Source organism: Lepidochelys kempii, chromosome 15 (genome assembly GCF_965140285.1).
Source record: "Lepidochelys kempii isolate rLepKem1 chromosome 15, rLepKem1.hap1, whole genome shotgun sequence".
NCBI classification, from domain to species: domain Eukaryota; kingdom Metazoa; phylum Chordata; order Testudines; family Cheloniidae; genus Lepidochelys; species Lepidochelys kempii.
In genome coordinates, this window is record NC_136394.1 from 12,982,697 (window position 1) to 13,000,399 (window position 17,703).

The 17,703-nt window shown below is 44.9% G+C and overlaps 1 protein-coding gene across 6 annotated transcripts in view; it reads left to right on the forward strand.

Annotated features, from left to right (window-relative positions):
- The window catches only part of GGT1 (gamma-glutamyltransferase 1), a 62,547-nt gene that overhangs the window by 20,391 nt on the left and 24,453 nt on the right, over positions 1 to 17,703 (forward strand). Inside the window, exon 1 of one of the 6 annotated variants that reach the window (XM_073313701.2) lies at positions 7,860 to 8,064. The exons of the other annotated variants lie outside the window; for them this stretch is intronic. The gene's annotated coding sequence lies outside the window, so the exon portion shown is untranslated. Of the gene's footprint in view, positions 1 to 7,859; positions 8,065 to 17,703 lie in introns of those variants that run through there. 6 annotated transcript variants of the gene reach the window in all.

A 17,703-nucleotide genomic window follows, 5' to 3' on the forward strand; every position in this document is an offset into this window, starting at 1 on the left:
CAGGAGTGGACGGACAAAACAAACCAGAGCTACTCGTAAAAATCGTCCTAGTAACCAATTCCTTTAACCACACTCTCTGTTACAAGTGCTATTAACTGAATACAAGTCCCCAGAGTGCCAGCACCGGAATAGACACCGATGCTAGGAAAGGAGGGTATCTTTGACGAGGCCTTTCAATCGGGCGATTGACGGGCAGCCTGCTAGTGGGGGCTAGAGGGGCTGCAGCAGGGCCTCTTTCCCCCTATGGTTACTGACTCCAGCCACACCCGCATTTCCATTTTCCCCTTTTTAAGTCCCGTGTTTGGGAAAGTACCTTAAGCACCTGCGTAGATCCCATTAACTTCAATGAATGGGGGATAGATTTAAGCAGGTAGCTAAGGCCCAGATCCACAAAGGTATTTAGGCTCCCAATGTCCATTGGAATCAGTGGCAGTCAGGAGGAGCCTAAAAACCTTTGAGGACCTGGGCCTAAGCACTTTCCAGACTCAGGGCCTGAGCACTTTTCCACTGGGGTCAGTGGGAGCCTTTCCGTTGCTTTCAGTGGGTGTTGGATCTGTCCCTCAACCCCGCTAATTATTCTTAAATCTGCCTCTCGTCCCTGAATCAGGGCTTGACAGGCCAGCAAACAAATTACTTGCTGCTGTGGCAATGTTTTAAAAGACAAACCGTCAAGCCCAAGAGAACAAAAGAAAGACTCAAATCCCAAAAGCAACAGCATTCTGCCTTCTACTTTCCCTGCAGCTTGCAGGGCTGGTGGGAGATGTCTGCTGGGGAGAGGCCACCAAATCTTCCCTCGCAGCAGGACTAAATGAACCAGGAGCAACTAGCCTAAAGGCTGGGCATCATTTCTTGCTTTGTCTTCCCTCTTCCTGTGCTTTTCTTCTTCCTCTCCTCCCCCCCCCCCTCATTTGCTGTCTCACTTTGTTTCTATTTTTCTTTTAAAGCTAGTGTGTGCTCGCTTTCTCTCCCTCCTGTACTTATTCTCTCTCACGCCTGCCTGTCTTTTTGCTTTCTTAGAAAAACCCGCTCCCGCGCCCGGGTTTCTTAAAGAACTGTAAGCGTGAGGAGAGTTCTGTGGGGCTGCACATGTGGCCCAGGCTAAGGCTGGCTGTGGTTAGCACAGGCAGGCTCACAGGTGCTGAGAAAGCAGTGTCCAGAGGGTTCAAAATGGTGAAGAAGGGGTTAATAAAGCAGCTTGGGGAAATTGTCCAGCAGGCAGCATTTCAGAAAGTACAGCACATGGCCTAAAAAGCAGGAGTAAATAATGAACCCAAACACATGAAGAGTAATAATTATAAACTGCCAGGGAAAGTGATGGAAACACAGAGGACGTGAGCTCAAGGGACACCGGCACTTGCTTCTGGAAAGGAAGTGTTGGAGCAGTCTCAGGGATGGGGTTAAATCTAATCAACAATGAGCTGTGGAACAGTGTGTCAGTCACCCCTTGTGGCTGGCAGGAAAAGGGTTAAAATCTCATCCAATGAAGTGAGCTGTAGCTCACAAAAGTTTATGCTCAAATAAATTGGTTAGTCTCTAAGGTGCCACAAGTCCTCCTCTCCTTTAGCAGATACGCCTTCATCACCTGCCTGTCTTTACTACCGGGAGCCCAGTCCTAGGGGCTGGGCTCACCTTGGGTTAATTACCCCATTAGAGGGGAAATCCAGGGCTTATAAATGGAAGCACATGGAGTGAGCTACTCTCTCAGGGGCTGGATTACTCCTGGAATGAGGGAGTGACTCTGGTGCTGAGATACTCTTTGTTTATTGAGCTGTGGTTCTAGGGCCAGTGGGTTGTTCCTCTGAAGCCCTTGGCCTCAGTTGGCTTTGCCCTCTCCCAGGCCAGAGAACCGTTTCATCTTGCTAAAATGTCTTCTCTCCGCAAGTTCCAATCTGCTGACCGCTTGCTTTCCAAAGCGCTGTCAGCAAAGCTGCCTGCTTCTGTGCTCTGAGGCTCAAAGGCTGTCCCAGGTTAGCAAACACTGTCCTTTTATCGCCCTGATACAGGAAAGAGAACCGCAGTCTGTCTGAATAGTGGCCCCTCAGCTGCATTCATCTCTTTCTTGTCCAATACAACACGGGTTGGGTTTGGATTTTAAAAACTCTTTCCAGCTCTCTAGGGAGAGCCGTGGGGGCTCCAGCAGCAGGTTAGCTCTCAGAGACTGGGATCAAATAATTGCCAGGAGGCAAGCGGCAGACAGCTGTTTAATGCAACAAATCATTAGGAGGCTGAACATTGGCTTTCTGCTTCCTTCCCAGTCACACACAGCCTATGGGCCTGATTCTGATGTTGGTTGCATGGGTGAAACTCAAACTCAGTGGTTTGAGTGCAGTTGCTCTTGGATTATACTGGTATAAGGGAGAGGAGAAGTAGACCCTAGAAATCTCCAGCAGCTCAGCCTATGTTCTGCCTCTAAGAGGACTTCACAACACATGGCCACACTGCGGGGGAAGGAAGCCTGGCAGCAGCATGCCCCAGGCTGGAATGAGCTGATCTTTACCCCTTGTAACCTTCATGTTATGCTTCTCATGTAGCAAACTATTAGGGTGGCTGCTAGGAGGCTATTCAATCAGACCTGGGGACTTCGGGAGGGAGGTGTGTAAGTCTTCTAAGCGACCTAATATGAAAAGGCTTTAGAGCCACTCAGACAATCTAGACAGACTGAGACAGCCGTTTGCCTGACCTCAGCCTAAACCCGCTGCTCAGCCAGAGTGTGTTCTGATAAGATTAAGACAAAGCTTTGCCCCTGTACAAAGGGGAGCTTCCCCAAATAACCTCATTCTTGACTCTGGAGAAAGAAAGCCTCTATAAGCTCCCATAGAACACTTTTCAGATGTCTGGCTTGTGTTCACCAATCTTAGCCACAGCAGTGGTCTCTAATTTAGCATGCTCATGGGCTCACACCATACAGAACAGAGAAGGATGATGCCTTGCTTGTGTCCGAGTCTTGTTTCTCTGAAGGTGCTTCTTTCAGATAAAGTCTCTTAGACGTTTTGCCAAGGCCTCACCCAGTATTTTAACGTAGGCATGTTTTTGCTGTTTATTTTAAGATCTCTTATCCTTATGTTCAGGTCAAAGGTCCCTTATCTTGAAATTGAATAAGAGCCGATTACGATGTTGGGCAGGTTATCATGTCAGAGGGGAAAGGTGCCTCATGAAAGAATGAAGTCCTGTTTCTTAAGCACAAATACCTGACAGCTGACTGTTGGGGCAGAAGGTGGAAATGACTCGGCAATTGGAGGGCAGAGACTTTGTTGTGAAGGCTCTGTTCCTGTCTCCCCTTCTTTGCCGAGACCAGAAGTTCTGTTTACATGCTAATTCTTGTCAGGTAGGGTGACCAGATGTCCTGTTTTTATAGGGACAGTTCCGTTTTTTGGGACTTTTTCTTATACAGGTGCCTATTATCCACCACCCCCATCCCGTTTTTTCACAGTTGCTATCTGGTCACCCTGTCGTCAGGGATCCCAGATCGTGCCTCTTGGAGTTTCTGTGGTGAGATCGGTCATGTCAGATTGATTAGAGGTTGCCGAAAAGCAGCTATGAAAAACTGCAGGGATGAGAACCTTGCAAATGGATAGGGAAACAATTTAAAAACATCACTCCAGAAATGATCTCCAAGGTGCTTGTATTTCAATGTCAGCAAAAAGAAAAGGAGGACTTTTGGCACCTAGAGACTAACTAATTTATTTGAGCATAAGCTTTCGTGAGCTACAGCTCACGTCATCGGATGCATTCAGTGGAAAAAACAGTGAGGAGATTTATATACACACAGAACATGAAAAAATGGGTGTTTATCATGCACACTGTAAGGAGAGTGATCACTTAAGATGAGCTATTACCAGCAGGAGAGTGTGTGGGGGGGAATCCTTTGTAGTGATAATCAAGGTGGGCCATTTCCAGCAGTTAACAAGAACGCCTGAGGAACGGGGGGGGGGGGAATAAACATGGGGAAATAGTTTTACTTTGTGTAAGTTAATTGTATCCAATTTGCAAATTAATTCCAATTCAGCAGTCTCTCGTTGGAGTCTGTTTCTGAAGTCTTTTTGTTGAAGAATTGCCACTTTTAGGTCAGAAATCGAGTGACCAGAGAGATTGAAGTGTTCTCCGACTGGTTTATGAATGTTATAATTCTTGACATGGTGTGTGGTTGCCCAAAAAGAAAATAACAGAACGCCACTAGCCGTCACCTTCAGCTCCCAACTAAAACCTCTCCAACGCATCATCAAGGATCTACAACCTATCCTGAAGGATGACCCATCGCTCTCACAAATCTTGGGAGACAGGCCAGTCCTTGCCTACAGACAGCCCCCCAACCTGAAGCAAATACTCACCAGCAACCAAACACCACACAGCAGAACCACTAACCCAGGAACTTATCCTTTCAACAAAGCCCGTTGCCAACTGTGTCCACATATCTATTCAGGGGACACCATCATAGGGCCTAATCACGTCAGCCACACTATCAGAGGCTCGTTCACCTGCACATCCACCAATGTGATATCTGCCATCATGTGCCAGCAATGCCCCTCTGCCATGTACATTGGTCAAACTGGACAGTCTCTACGTAAAAGAATAAATAGACACAAATCAGATGTCAAGAATTATAACATTCATAAACCAGTCGGAGAACACTTCAATCTCTCTGGTCACTCGATTACAGACCTAAAGGTCGCAATATTACAACAAAAAGACTTCAAAAACAGACTCCAACGAGAGACTGCTGAATTGGAATTAATTTGCAAACTGGATACAATTAACTTAGGCTTGAATAGAGACTGGGAGTGGTTGAGTCATTACACAAAGTAAAACTATTTCCCCATGTTTATTCCCCCCCCCCACTGTTCCTCAGGCATTCTTGTTAACTGCTGGAAATGGCCCACCTTGATTATCACTACAAAGGGTTTTCTCCCCCCCCCCCCCGTTCCCCCCCCCCCGCCCCACTCTCCTGCTGGTAATAGCTCATCTTAAGTGATCACTCTCCTTACAGTGTGCATGATAAACACCCATTTTTTCATGTTCTGTGTGTATATAAATCTCCTCACTGTATTTTCCACTGAATGCATCCGATGAAGTGAGCTGTAGCTCACGAAAGCTTATGCTCAGATAAATTGGTTAGTCTCTAAGGTGCCACAAGTACTCCTTTTCTTTTTGCGAATATAGACTAACTCAGCTGCTACTCTGAAATTGTCTCCTAAGGACAATGGAAAGAAAACATCCCTAATGTGCTGACAAATATTTTCCTCTGGGAGAAAGGGAAAGTAGAGGGGACCAACTTGCACATCCTGTTTCAATGTAACCTGGAGATCTTGGATTTAGAGAGATGGCAAAACCAGACAGTTTAACTTCATATTAATGTTTATGGTGGAGGAAGGAAGGTATTTTCTGCTGGGTATTTTCTTTTTCTAGTTGATGATGACCAGGAAAACAACAATGTTTCTGTGTTGATTTTTGTGGATTTTAAGGTTAGCTAACATCTTATTCAGTGTCAATCAACCCTATTTCTTTACCCACATGAAAATATTTAGTTACCTAAGGGCTGCTATTTGTGAGGTTCAAAACAATCACTGCATGTATCACTTAAAAATCTCAGAACTAGAAATTCCAAAGTAAGGTTGGGTTTAGATTGAGTTATGTAACTTTAACTCCTTATGGGCATACGCACAGGCCAGTAAACAGAGCAATTATCACTGACCAGAATCCAAACAACTTAATTCGGCCTCTGTAACAACACACTAGCAATAGCCACAGACTAAATCAGCCTGTTGTAGAAACAACACAACTGTTCCATATCAACATGAAAACTTCCAAACCTTAATGTCAGTGCAGAAGTGTTACAAAATCTGGCCTTTTAAACAACCGTACATAACTCTCACTGTGTTCCTGTAACAACTGGGGACTGTAGAAATAAGCTACAGACAGCAAATCTTCCCCCTGAGCAAAATAATTCCATGAACCCGCAATTAGACACATCACTGGAGTTGAAGCTAGTATATAGACACAGTTGAAACCTAAATCAAAGGCAAGATCAAAACTATGTCTTTGGATTAAAACACCTGGTGTTAGTGTTGTTCCAAAGCTGAGATTCATTATATCACAGGTATGTGCATATAGAAAAAGAATTCTGTACAACAAATCACAGTGTAAATTCTCCACCTAGAAAGTATACTCCATGTTGAATATAAAGGACTAAGAGACGTACAGGGATAGAGCTTAAGTTGTCTTAGTGCTGTTTCTCCTGCAAATTTAAGGCTGGAACAACCTGGCCTGTGTAGTCATGATCAGCTTGTCCATCATGTAGACTTTAAACAGTAAGTACACATGGACTGAGTTTGGTTGATAAAAGTAATAGTGTATCTTTAAATCAAGACTGGATGTTTTTCTAAAAGATCTGCCCAAGGAATTCTTTTGGGGAAGTTCTCTGGCTTGTGTAATACAGGAGCTAAGACTAGATGGTCACAGTGGTCCCTTCTGGCCTTGGAATCTAATGACCACAGGCACCAGTCTGGATACTGATGGTTATCAGTGCTCTCACCCACTACCTCTCATCCTTCTCAACCTGCAACATGTTAGTTTCTTAAGGGTCAAAATGTGGGTCTCCATTTACCTACCTTCCAAAAGTTTCCTTTGTCTTAGCCTGCTCTTTGGATCTCTTGCAAACACCTCCCCACACACTGAAATTATTCTTGTATTAGAATCAATAAGTGTAACAAATGGGAAGCTTTCGCACTTGTGATGTACTATAGAGCATGAGGCGTATATTGGAAGTTAAAAGCCTATCCTATGTATCTTAAGGTATTCCAAAGGGTTTATATACCTTGCAGGGGACTTCTGTGCATCTCCGAGGCTAAAAAATAGATCATATTTCAATATTAATAAGCTAATATAGATGTTTAGTGGAACTTAAGGGTGGGGTTTTTTTCTACCTTTGGTGGTGGTTTCTCTCAGGAAAGGAATAACACCTTTATTTTAGGAAGCATAGAACCTTATCGGGAATTACTTTTTTATTGTCAAACTACTTTAATGTTTCAAGTTAATACAGCCAGCACGTTTTTTATAATGGCTCATGCCCTGAGGCAGGAAAACTTGGGTCACAAGTAGGAAGAGGGCTGGCTGGCTGAGGGATTGATAATGAGATTTTTGGGGTCTTTAATGATTAGGTAGGTGGTTGGTTAAAATCGTGTCTGTTGCTAAAGACCAAAAATTAACATCTGATGGCATGAACTGGCACCCCTGGAAAGCTGAGCAAGGAGGCAAAGAAGTGAAGTGCTCATGTTGCCAGAGGAAGGAAGGGCCAGGGGTTAGGGCACTATGACTTGGCACAACTGGTTCAAATCCCTGTTCTGTCACTGTGTGACTATGGGCAAGTCACTTAGTCTCTCCCTGCCTCAATTCCCAGTCTGTTTTTTTTTTTTAATAACAATATTTCCCTACCTTGCAGGGCTTTGAGGCTAAAGGCACTAAAGACTTGAGTGGTTCAGATGCCATGGTAACGAGGGCCATATATATATACCTAAGAAGATTCTGAACACTCTCCATAGGAGAGGTCCCTCTTAATCAGAAGTCAGACATACTGATTAACTCTTGGTTTCATTTATAAATAAGGACTTCAGCCTGCAGGGCTCTCAGTATGGTGCTTTTCATGAGCACTAAATAAAGATTGAAAGGGGTGAGTTCTTGATTCTTCAGTCAATGTTTAACTAATGTCCTCCTCTGAGGCTGTTAATTGAAAAGTAACTAGATGGAGGGAACTCAACTTCATGAACAAGGGAGTACAAACATCAGATACTGGGAATTCCTCAGAGTGCTTTTCAAGAGAAATATAATTAATTATTGCTAGTGCTAAGTAGATACTTTGGCACTTGGAAGAGCAATTACTGCTACTTGGGAAATTGCATGACAGGACAGGAGCTGATAAAGATTTTCAACACTTGTGAGAGCTAAGGGGGAATTAGAGAGGTTCTGTAGCAGATGATCACCTGGGACCTACAGGTCCCAAAGCTCTGTCTGTGGGATTGCTTATCGACAAGGGAACTGCAGATTTGCCCTCCATGCCTCCCTTGAATGCTGGTAAGTACATGTTTCAGAGTAACAGACGTGTTAGTCTGTATTTGCAAAAAGAAAAGGAGTACTTGTGGCACCTTAGAGACTAACCAATTTATTTGAGCATGAGCTTTCGTGAGCTACAGCTCACTTCATCGGATGCATACCATGGAAACTGCAGCAGACTTTATATACACACAGAGAATATGAAACAATACCTCCTCCCACCCCACTGTCCTGCTGGTAATAGCTTATCTAAAGTGATCATCAAGTTGGGCCATTTCCAGCACAAATCCAGGTTTTCTCACCCTCCACCCCCCCCCCCCCCCACAAATTCACTCTCTTGCTGGTGATAGCCCATCCAAAGTGACAACTCTCTACACAATGTGCATGATAATCAAGTTGGGCCATTTCCTGCACAAATCCAGGTTCTCTCACCCCCTCACCCCCCTCCCAAAAACCACACACACAAACTCACTTTCAGGTTTTCTCACCCCCCACCCCCACCCCCATACACACACAAACTCACTCTCCTGCTGGTAATAGCTCATCCAAACTGACCACTCTCCAAGTTTAAATCCAAGTTAAACCAGAACATCTGGGGGGGGGGTAGGAAAAAACAAGGGGAAATAGGCTACCTTGCATAATGACTTAGCCACTCCCAGTCTCTATTTAAGCCTAAATTAATAGTATCCAATTTGCAAATGAATTCCAATTCAGCAGTTTCTCGCTGGAGTCTGGATTTGAAGTTTTTTTGTTTTAAGATAGCGACCTTCATGTCTGTAATCGCGTGACCAGAGAGATTGAAGTGTTCTCCAACTAGTTTATGAATGTTATAATTCTTGACGTCTGATTTGTGTCCATTTATTCTTTTACGTAGAGACTGTCCAGTTTGACCAATGTACATGGCAGAGGGGCATTGCTGGCACATGATGGCATATATGACATTGGTGGATGTGCAGGTGAACGAGCCTCTGATAGTGTGGCTGATGTTATTAGGCCCTGTGATGGTGTCCCCTGAATAGATATGTGGGCACAGTTGGCAACAGGCTTTGTTGCAAGGATAGGTTCCTGGGTTAGTGGTTCTGTTGTGTGGTATGTGGTTGTTGGTGAGTATTTGCTTCAGGTTGCGGGGCTGTCTGTAGGCAAGGACTGGCCTGTCTCCCAAGATTTGTGAGAGTGTTGGGTCATCATTTAGGATAGGTTGTAGATCCTTAATAATGCGTTGGAGGGGTTTTAGTTGGGGGCTGAAGGTGACGGCTAGTGGCGTTCTGTTATTTTCTTTGTTAGGCCTGTCCTGTAGTAGGTGACTTCTGGAAACTCTTCTGGCTCTATCAATCTGTTTCTTCACTTCCGCAGGTAGGTATTGTAGTTGTAAGAAAGCTTGACAGAGATCTTGTAGGTGTTTGTCTCTGTCTGAGGGGTTGGAGCAAATGCGGTTGTATCGCAGAGCTTGGCTGTAGACGATGGATCGTGTGGTGTGGTCTGGATGAAAGCTGGAGGCATGTAGGTAGGAATAACGGTCAGTAGGTTTCCAGTATAGGGTGGTGTTTATGTGACCATCACTTATTAGCACCGTAGTGTCCAGGAAGTGGATCTCTTGTGTGGACTGGACCAGGCTGAGGTTGATGGTGGGATGGAAATTGTTGAAATCATGGTGGAATTCCTCAAGGGCTTCTTTTCCATGGGTCCAGATGATGAAGATGTCATCAATATAGTGCAAGTAGAGTAGGGGCTTTAGGGGACGAGAGCTGAGGAAGCGTTGTTCTAAATCAGCCATAAAAATGTTGGCATACTGTGGGGCCATGCGGGTACCCATAGCAGTGCCGCTGATCTGAAGGTATACATTGTCCCCAAATGTAAAATAGTTATGGGTAAGGACAAAGTCACAAAGTTCAGCCACCAGGTTAGCCGTGACATTATTGGGGATAGTGTTCTTGACGGCTTGTAGTCCATCTTCGTGTGGAATGTTGGTGTAGAGGGCTTCTACATCCATAGTGGCCAGGATGGTGTTATCAGGAAGATCACCGATGGATTGAAGTTTCCTCAGGAAGTCAGTGGTGTCTCGAAGGTAGCTGGGAGTGCTGGTAGCGTAGGGCCTGAGGAGGGAGTCTACATAGCCAGACAATCCTGCTGTCTAGGATTGTCTGCCAAGTAAGAATTAAAAAATTCCAGGAAAGAATTGCAACTACATGGGAAAACTAACTTTTCTGAATCGTGGATGCCACCTATTGGATGGGTAAAAGAGTGCAATGACACCAGACCTGCCACAACGATGGATTCACCTGTAACCTGAAGATGGGACATCACATTTTGGGGATGACCAATAAGAAGGCACAAAATCATGACAATGATCTTTCTGAGGGATTGTTCAACTCATCAGTCCATCTGAATGGAAGAAGAATGCATAAAAGATGCACCACCACCAGTTGAGTAGAAGCAGCCTCATTTGAAGATCAACAGATCCTGAGTGCAGAGTTGTCTTGATCTCACCCAGAGAGAGTGGCTACCCACTTCAAGCAAGGAATGATCAGTCATTTGAGTTTCTTTAAATGAGTCCTTCACAGACAAAAACCTTTGGGTTTGGCTTCTGGGCCCAAAATTCCAACTATAAGCCCAGCTTGGGAAAGAGGAGGCTTTCCTGAAGATCAGAGACACTGAGAAGATCCCACCACTACTAGAGAAAACTCCAAAGACAGCTGAGTTAAGGCTGAGACTATCCTAATCTGCTCAAAGAGTGGAGGGACTGGGAAATCAATATTTATTGCTAAAATATTCCATAGGGAAATTCTGCACTTCAAAGGTAACACAGAACTTGGCTTTGGAGAGCAAACATTTTGCTAACTTTTGTTATGCGCTTTGTCTTTGAGAGACATCCTCTCTTCTCTGTGCAAATTGACTTGGATGGCATAATCATCCCCACTGCATCCAACTCCAGCTTTTCCAGACACTGCTCACTTTGCCTGACTTCAACTTTCCCCTTACACACTGCTTGACTGAACTGCTTCATTATCTCTCACCATTTTAAACACACATTAACACACAGAGCTAGAGCTACACCATCCACTCTGTATTGTTATAACAATCTTCAGCTAGGTGTGTGTATGAACACTCCATGACTTTAAGTAGTAATGTCCAATGATCTTGATATTTATCTCTTTGAATCCTGTGCTTAGTCCTAGAAATACCACTTTCTTAAACCAGGATTAAAACAGAATTGCTAGTTTACTTTACTAGCCTTTCACTGACACTGCTCAGCAGAATCCTGTCTATCTTGTTAGCTTGTATCTTGATTTTTTCCCCTGTAGTTTATATTTTTGGGCTTAGACAGATTAGATTTTTGACTGTAAATGTGGATTTCATCATACACACAAACTGATGGAAAAAACATTTCCCTCTACGATAATGTAAACTTTACAGTGAGGCCAAGTAAGAAAAATGCTGCTTGAGGACTTATTAGAATTTGATTTAAGGATATTTACTTTGTATATTTTGACATGTGATGTTGATAATTTGTGTCTAATGATTATAAAGCTTTAAGTTTTTTAATCTCAACATCTGTCATTAAATAATTCACCCCCACATTGTCTGCCCTTCCATAATTTCCTGCATCTGTGAACATTTAAAGAGATAAAAATAAGAGAACTTAAAATAAATATATTAGCCACTGAAATTATAAAAAAAAATCGGATTCAGCCAAGCCTAGATATTTTTTATAATAAGTTGAAGTCTAGTATTGTTTTGTGACATAGTTTAATTTATATCTGGTTATATGGCATTAGTCCTTTAATTATGGACATTGAATTATGTTACCGGTGCCTGACGACTATCTCAATTGAATAGAAATACTCTTTTGAAGCAACAGCATTCCAAGTAGACAACTGAATGCCATTGTGTTTATACTCCCATCGTATTAGTCCTTCGGACATAGCTAATCAAATTATCTTTTTTTAATTTCCTTACATTCTAGAATTTCCCACTTGACTAAGATGTTGCTCTTTAAGCATTAATACCTGTTTATACTGTAATGATTTACATACTCTCTTCTGGTGGCTGGTTTTGTTTTATTTTTGTCAATAATTTTTCAAAATCAAGTTTCCTCTGTTAATTTTGGTTGGCATCTGCTAAATTCTAGGAAAGTAACTCTTGTTGACAGAACATAGGATCAGCTCTCTGGAATAATCTCATAAGTAATGATTATCAATACTTCCATCTGTTTGTGTTTTATTTTCGCTGAGCTAGTCCTACGAGAATCAATTAGTTAATAAGTCCATCTAATTGACTTTTTTTGCAGCTTTCAGTTTTGATTTGGGTTTTTGGTGACTTTAACTTTACAATTACCTGGCACTTCACCCTGTGTCAGCCTCTCCGAGGGAAGAAAGGAATTTAGTTTCTGCTGCTAAGAGCTTCGTAAGATGTGGGAGAGACCTGGTGTGCAGCATGCTGGATGAATTGAAATGGGTGAATGCCATAAGAACTACCCTGAAGACCAAGAAGTCCTATAGACAGAGACTTGTAATAAACGGTGAGGTCACATTTATCTGTGCTGTGTGTTTAGGAAAGGCTGGTAGGTAAAGCAGAAGCTTCCCAATTTAGATCCACTGGACTGCTTGACTGTAGCTGGAAAAGAGTATCTGTGTCTTTTGATTTATGGGATGATTCTGATTCTCTGTACAATAAATATTTCAAGTCTGGGATACCTGGTAACAAATCCATGGCCACCTTGGACTGGATGGCTACAGCAGCAACAGAAAGCACATTTCCTGTTTCAAAGGCAAGGTACCAATTGTACTGAAGGGAATTTCCATTATCTGCTAGCAATATTGGGCCTATGACCTACAGCTGAGCTATTCTGGTTTCATTGAAGGGCAATGATGTGTATGTACACACTCACCAGTTCTTTTCAGTGGTACATGAAACAAGACCCTTATTGTTCTGGGTAATGTGTTCACAACCTAGGAGTTCTTAAGCAACTCTATCAAACTACAGTGTTAAAGGATCCCCACAGTTACGTCTACTAAGGATTGTGTAGCTTGTGTAATAACACCCCTGGAGAAGTTGTTTGTAGGGACTAATCTTGGGAACTGCAGAGCTAAAAGCATAAGCCTCTACTGCTTGAGCTAAAAGACCAACCAAATCTGTCAGCTCAGAAGCAGTAGCAGGCTCATAAACCACTAAGCCCGATCTAGCACTAGAGAGGGACAAAGACCATAGCAAGTTAGTAGAGGTTCTTCTAGGATAAATCTTAGCAAAACCACTAGAAGCAGGTGTGTGTGAATAGAGACTAAACAGACTGATTATTGTTTAGGGTTCAAAAGAAACAAAAATCTTGAATGTTTTCTGCACAAAGGAAGTGGAACTAACACCTGAAATCACTGTCATCTGAACCTGCCGTGGACACAGTCAATATATTCTCTGCCTTTACTGCAGTGGTTTTAGGTTTCTTTTTCCCATTGCTAGAAGGCGTCCTGTGGAGCAAATAACCACAGTTTAATGGGCTGTACAGAAGTGATGAGTTGGGATGTTGTTGCACACAGAGTGTGTCTGCTGGCCCTGACCCTACTAACAGTTGGAAGAGAGTTTGGGTGAACGCATAATTAGACCCGCAGCTTCCAAGGATATAAACAATGACTAACTAGGCTTGAATAAATCACCCTAGCGATGATCAAGGTTTCCAAGGCTGACGAAATCAATTAGCTTTCTCTGTTACATAGAGGTAAAGTGAGTTCATTGGCTGACATGTGAGCGAGGAAATGATGGTTTATTTAGCTTAATGGCTAAACCTGCTTTAGGCGGAGAATGAAAAGAAGTCATACATCAATCGTGAATATCATCTGGTACCCTAGCAGCTTATTGGCAAATGCTGTAACCTAAGTACAGAGATGTATGGGGAAAAGCACTGACAACCACGACTGAAGGAATGGTCCCTGGGAAACAAGGGATCCTACTCTAACTGGTAGGCTGAAGGCAACATGCTGCTTCGGAAAGTGATGGGATCTGGCTGCACCCTCTTCCTATGAGCTGCACTGGTGTCTTGGGAGGAGAGAATCCAGATATCTTTCTGCCTGCGAGTTTTTGGCTAATGGACAAATGTTGGCTGCTGCTACTCTGCACTGTGCTAGAGAGCACTGCTCGCTGCTGTGATTGAAACGCCCATCTAAGCTATGATAGCCCCACTTTTCTGACCGCTTAGACTTGCAGGGGTAGTCCATAGGCGGACTGTGGGCCAAATCCGAACCGCCAGACACTTTTGGATGGACTGCAACATCTTTTTATTTACTTATTATCACCAGTATTGTTATTGGTTTTGTGTTCTTTTTCTCCTGAGTCTGGACCTTGACGATACCTTGACCAAGGAATTTGTCCCGTGACAAAAAATAATTGAGAGCCTCAGTTCCTGATCTGGAATGCCTTGTCTCTTGGGCCACCGTGACCCGAGACCTTAAACCAGTGGTTCTCAAACTTTTGTACTGGTGACCCTTTTCAAATAGCAAGCCTCTGAGTGTGACACCCCCCCTCCCCCGCTCCTTATAAATTAAAAACACTTTTATATATATATATTTAACACCATTATAAATGCTGGATGCAAAGTGGGGTTTGGGGTGGAGGCTGACAGCTCGCGACCCCTAATGTAATAACCTTGTGACCCCCAGAGGGGTCCTGACCCCCAGTTTGAGAACCCCTGCCTTAAACTACGTGCATTAGGAAATTCTGGCCTCTAGGGGAAAATACCAAATTCTGACATGCTTAGCTTTCTGGAACAGGGGGGGTGTGCGTGTGTGTGACTGTTTCAGCTCTTCCAGGTGGTCCTCCAGAACCCTCTTAATGTCCCCCCTTCTGTTCTCCTCATCCTGCTTCAGTTCTCAGGGCAATGCAACCTGCCTTCTGGCACAGGGGGGGCTTTGCCTCCCTTCAGAGCCACTCATTGCTGGTCCTTCATGTGGCCAGAAGTGAGCACCATGAGACCTACTCCCAGCCCCTGGTAAGTCCGGCACAGCAGTCTGAACTTGAATCCCCCTGCCTGGCAGTAACTAGGCTGTTGTGCTGGGTTTTTTAATAAAGCTTCTGTATGTTTAAGACTGTTAAAGTTGTGACACAAATTAACACAGCTCACTGGTAAAATTGCTCATCCACCCATAACTCTGTTGTTTGCTGTTCTTCCCCTTCATGAATTCAGATAGGTCAGACTTGGCTTTGAATTTCCTGCCTAGCATTGGACAATGTCACAACCCTGATGTCTGAGAAGTAATTGTAGTGCCTTTAATTACTTTATAGCCCCTCCGTCTTGGTCTCCTGCTGCCGACTTGGTCTCCTGCTGCCGAGAAGCGCTGTCTGACTGAAACACTAACAAAGCTTCCCCAGAGCTGCATTTGGCGAGAGGGTTCAAAGGTTAAAACCGCTTGCAGAACACAGCTTGCTAGAGAGTTCCAGCACTCGCGGCTTCAGGTGGCAGCGCACAGTAATTGTTCTGACTAGTCCCACCAATAAATCCTTGGAGACAAGAGCCAACTTCAACAGGGAAAAACTAGGCTGTTCACTTAACACACCCGGTCTCTGCCACCTAGCCAGAGGCATTAGGTAAGTACTGAGATGTTGGTCATAACATCGGCCAGTACTTCTTAAACTTCATGCATCAACATTCACAGGCTTCCTTCCTATCTTCAAAGCTGCAATGTAGTGGCTCTTGTGTGTAGGGGGGATGTTGCCCTGTAGTGGTGGGGCCTACAATAGGCTCAAGAACCTAGTCGCTTTCCTTTAACTCCAGCAGTAAAGACTTAGTGTGTTCTTGGCTCTGGTTCTAGTCCTGGCTCTCCTTAGGATTGCCTGCTTTTCCTGTAGCTCAGTCCTCTAGCTTCCTACAGGGACCAAACTTTTTCTCTTGCTCTCTTCCCTGACATGATCCGTCTCACGCAGCTGCGTTTTGTCGAGGTGGCTTCTCTTTCTTCCGGCTGTAGGTCCACGTCTATTCAGTGTCCTGGTTGGCCCTTCCAAGTGCATGATTTTTCTTCCTGTTTCCACAGGACTTGGGCACAGATTATACTAGTTAGAAACAGAAACGTACCTCTTAGATCACAGGAGTTGCTGTGAGGCTGGGGACCTAGTCTCCTGACAGAAGATGCGTTGGATGCTCCACTTATTCTAAGCCCAAAGGACACTTGGGAGCTGAATTCTGAGCTGAGAGTTAAGCTGAAACACTGACTGTGACACTTGAACACAGAGTCCAGCTCTCTGAGAGGCACAGCCCAGCCGATGGGGCCTTGCAGAGCTGCACAGCCCCCGCAGGAGCATGGGGGTGCTCCCTCCCAGGTATACAGGCTGGGCACTGACACAACCCTTCCCTGTGTTCTTCCAGCTGGGCTGCGCTAGGGCGTGGGAGGTCATGTCCTGGTCTTAGCCTTACCCTCTTTGGGGTGGCTGTCATCTGCAGGGGGACTGGCCGGGCTTGACTCCCATGCATGGGGCTCAGGGGCTCAGTAGGCTGTGTGCGGTCGCCTAGCAGCTGGGCCCTTACTGGTCTGGGATGATGCCCATCACTGTGGTACTGGGGTAACTTGCACTGATTATAAACAGTGAGAAACAAGAAGTCCCTTTTAAAATAAAGGGCCTCTGATAACCCCGCCTCCCCCATTGTAAGAATGGGCTTTTTATTTGTCAAAAGCCTGGCTGGATAGGTCAGATAAGTCTGACACTGTGTCCCACAGCTTCTTGCCAGACCCAGGACGGTCAGGCCACAGAGCACCGCTTCCAATGATGCAGAAGCTCCAGCCTCGGGACTAGTGATCATGCCCTGTGCTGCAGGGTAAAGGGGTCGTCCTTCAGATGAGCCACAGAAAAGGAGACCTCCTGCCTGGTGACAGATCCTGTGGCACTTTCTGTAACACGCCGAGGACAGCCAGGCCAAACTCGTGGCCAATAAACAAAACTGTCTTTAAGGGTCAAGGCTGAGTGAGCTATTGTTGGAGACATAATGGCTGCTCTGTTTCCAGGCACAGTAACTGAATGACAAGTATGCCACTGATTTTTAGGACGGTCTAGTGTAAAGCAAGCTGGGAACCTGTACGGAGAGGCTTCACCCTTTCCCCTCCAGCTGCCGGTCATTAAGATTCACATGCGTAAGGGCACTGGCAGTAGATTAGTTTTGTAATGAGCGAAGAGGCTTAGAAAGCTTTCAGTGCATGGGTGCCAGGAGCAATGCAATGGCCACTAATAGACAGAGGGCCAGGATGGCGCACTGACCTCTGTTCGGCTGGAGTGATACGTGTGTGCGGGGGGGTGTTCAGCTAATCTCCTCCCTGATGGGCTAATCTACCCTCCCTGCTTCCATCCTGGCTGGCCTGCTCCCTCCAGTGACCTCTGCACTGGCTCCCCCCACAGCTCGCTGGTACTGCATGGGCCTCTGCCACAGGGCAGCGCGAGCTCGTCTGACCTGGCTGGAAATCCCATCCTGCCTTGGGACCGTTACATCACTGGAGAGGGTCAGTCCTGTCCTGTCCGCTCGTCACACGATGCCTCTGCCTGGTTTCTCTCTGCGCACGGCAGATGCTTTGGGGAGGTACCTGGGTAGCGTGGCCATTGCACTGTGTGTGCTGGCTGTATTAAATCTGCAAGAACCTGCACTGTTAAGGATGCGGGGAGGGGAAATCAAAAGCAATTAGAAGAAGATAC